The sequence below is a fragment of the Octopus bimaculoides genome, chromosome 2, assembly GCF_001194135.2.
Source record: "Octopus bimaculoides isolate UCB-OBI-ISO-001 chromosome 2, ASM119413v2, whole genome shotgun sequence".
NCBI lineage: Eukaryota > Metazoa > Mollusca > Cephalopoda > Octopoda > Octopodidae > Octopus > Octopus bimaculoides.
Window position 1 is genome coordinate 44,903,196 of NC_068982.1, and position 3,726 is coordinate 44,906,921.

Here is a 3,726-nt window from a genome sequence, read left to right on the forward strand (position 1 = left end):
AAGAAGAAGGAGGATGAGGGGGAGTGGGGAGGAGGAGGAGGGGAGGGGGAGGAGGAGGAGGAGAAGAAGAAGAAGAAGAAGAAGAAGAATCATCATCATCAGTGAAATTAATTAATTTTTCAGAAACCGAGAAATTGATTGAGTGGTGACAATTGATTCTCATGTTGAGGTGAAAGAAACTAAAGTGCAAGATATAGTAATAAAGTGGTGTATGTGGAATGTGTGTGTATATGTGCGTGCGTGTGTGTGTATGTGTGTATATGTGCATGTATATATGTGTACATGTAAGTGTACATATGTATATGTGTTTATATATATACATATATATGTACATGTGTATATATATATATATGTGTGTGTGTGTGTGTGTGTGTGTGCCTTATTTGTTTTTGATTTTGTCGACTACACATTATAGTAGAGTCAGTTGGGCACTGACTGAGAATAACAGCACCATGATGCAATTCATTCTGCCAGAAATTTGAAAACAACATACTGTACTGCTTGAGATTTGCACCAGAAGCGCCAATATGAACATTTCAGAGTGTTTTGTTGTCAATCTGAGGACAGTGCAATCTGAGGACTTGTACCAAGAGTGATAAAAATCAAACATCCAGTCAACATTATGGTGTTTGGAGTGATCACTAGCGATGGTGATGTTATGCCTCCATTCATTTTCCCACATGGCCTCACACTCAACACGGTGGCCCACATTATGTGCCTGGGGGAGGTAGTGCTATTCTGGGTCAAGAGGGTGGCTACTAGAAGACCCTGTGTCTGGCAACAGGACTCTGCCCCATGTCACACCAGCAGAAGAACCCAGTCGTGACTCTCAGACAATTTCTGCAGCCACATCGCTCCTAACATTTGGCCACTTAACTCCCCAGACTGCAACTCCCTTGATTATTATGTGTAGAGCGTAGTTGAGCAAGAGATCAACAAAACTTCTTGTAACACCAAAGATGAACTGAAGGCAATGATTATGGCAGCATTCATCCAACTTCAACAAGGAGACCCCCCCCTCCACCAGAAAAGTTGCAGGAGATTTCAAAGTCGTCTGGAGGCCGTGGTTGAAGCCAATGGCGATTTTATTGAATAAATTTACTCTTTCATATTTCAAGATATTTTTATGTAATTTTGGTAAATATATCTGTTAAAATGAGTTATCAGTGTTATTTTCATAATTATTTTGTTTTTTTTTTGGAACAAATTATCTTCAATTAAATTAGGCCATAAATAATGTCATGGAGACATTGGGTTAAAAACCCTTTGGATTGAAAAATATCAAATGCTGCATGTCAGCAATGTAGGTGTATGTGTGTGTGAGTGTGCATACATGGGTGCGTGTGTGTGTGCAATCGTGCATGCATGGGTGCATGCGTGTGTCTACTTTCTTATGCTTGTATGGGTCAGTACTATTCAATTTTCGATTGTATTTTACACCACTGTTACACATACACACACACACACATTCTTACATAATGCATACATACAAACGCACATACACACTCTCACACACATAATCACATATTTTTATATATATATATATATATATGGGAGATACATATATACAGAGACATATAACGAAATTTGCCCTGCCAAATGCTCTATCATCTCTAAGCACATTGTTTTTGATGTCATGTCCATTTGTTGGATCAAAGCAATACACACTCCATACTTTATTATACAAAGTCTAAAACTAATGGAAGAGGAGAAATATTTGAGTAGGTAACTGACTATTATTGACATAGTAATGTTTCTCTGTGATTTTCAGAATAATTCAACAATAGTTGATTTAGTTCTTCTTCTTCAAGCTATTACAACTGAGATGCATGTCACCATGCCATTCCAGGAATCTCTATTCTGTTCCCCATTAACTTTTGTAGATCATCAGTTTTATATTGTGCGTCTCTACTAATAGCAATGCAGTAGAGTGGTTTTGATCTTCTAGTAGAGTACAGTTATTTCCAAAGTATTCTTTTTACTATAGGAACAAGGCTCGAAATTTCGGAGAGGAAGCTAGTCAATGACATGTACCTCAGTGCTCAATTGGTACTTATTTTATTGACTCCAAACGGATAAAAGGCAAAATTGACCTTTGATAAAATTTGAATTCAGAATGTAAATCCAGAAGAAATGCCACTAAGCATATAGTCCACTGTGATACCAAATCTGCCAGATCACCACTTTTCCAAAATTATATTTTGTCCAATATGGCCTAGTGTTTAGGGAGACAGCAAGGATCAGCAAACACTACTCTGCATTGAGCAACAATAGCAGAAATGGGTGGAGTGTGTCCATAAATCTTCTCTTTAGTCTTGTGCTCATGCTATGAGATGTTTTGAGCCCTCATGAAAAGCCTAGCGTATGTATCATCAAATTGGTCTTGAAGATCCTTCTTTGTAGACCAGGTTTCAACTCCATAAAGAATACACTTCTACACATGCTCTGAAGAAAGTCAGACTTGTTGACTTAGAAATATTTGACTGTCAATTGTTGTGAAGCTTGTTAGAGACACTCCAGGTCTGTCACTTCTCTGTGATGCGATATATTGATTTCAAATTTTGTCACAAGGCCAGCAATTTCGGGGGAAGGGAGATAATCGATTATATCGATCCCCGGTGTTTGATTGGTACTTATTTTATTGACCTCGAAAGAATCAAAAGGTAAAGTTGACCTTATCAGAATTTGAACTCAGAACATAAAGATGGACAAAATGTCACTAAGCATTTTGGCAGGTGTGCTAACAACTTCGCCAGCTCACTGCCTTAATATCAAGTGTTATTTCAATGGATGTGAATGGAAGTGAGACTTAATCAATCTATTGTCCAATATGTTATTTTGAACATGAAACTTGTGATGCATAAGATAACATATAAGAATGGGAGGTATAATGATAGAAATAAACCAAAATGTCTAACATTTTCGACCCTATATTGTAAATACTCACTCATTGAGAGTAGAAAGCAACAAGATTCTAATAGCAATGTAATGTACTGAAGTTTTTCCTGTAGAATCATGCCTGAAGCATATAAGACACCAAAATGTCAATACGTTTGTTTTTTACAATTGCTACTATAATAACATTAGTTCCTTGGAACCAGCTCTTTTCATACATCCTTCTGTCACACACCTCAAACTGACTCCTCTCTCCATCTCTCATCATTATTGTTGCATCCAACCCCCTCCTTCTGGTCCCACACTAACTGCTGTTCCCAGTCTTTCTTCCCCAAAGCATCACTCCTCTAGAATCTTTTTCCTGCTCATGTCTTCCCTGCATACGTCAACCTGCATGAGTTTAAATGAAGCATTAATGACACCAAGCTCAACAATTTCAGAAGACCTACAAAAGGCAATGGGTACTGCTCCATCCTTGCAGAATCAACAAGTAAAAGTTAGTGCTTTATCCCCTATATGAGTGGTTCTCAACCATTTTTTTTATCTATGGACCCCTTTGATTATTATTTTATTCTGGTGGACCCTCATAGCCATTCAATGTTTAAATAAGTAGTGTTATACATACTTCTAAAATTCCTATTTTGTTTTGTGTAGGCTGAACTTTGTAACCTGTCAGAGACAAAACCTAACCCTTTCTTGAGACAGAAACCGGGTTCTTTCTTGAGACAGAAACCGGGTTCTTTCTTGAGACAAAAACCTAGTTCTTTCTTGAGACAAAAACCTAGTTCTTTCTTGAGACAAAAACCTGACCCTTTCTTGAGACAAAAACCT

The 3,726-nt window shown here is 37.6% G+C and overlaps 1 protein-coding gene across 1 annotated transcript in view; it reads left to right on the forward strand.

Moving 5' to 3' along the window:
• Window positions 1-3,726, forward strand: part of LOC106879419 (uncharacterized) — a 173,206-nt gene that overhangs the window by 158,939 nt on the left and 10,541 nt on the right. The window lies entirely within an intron of this gene.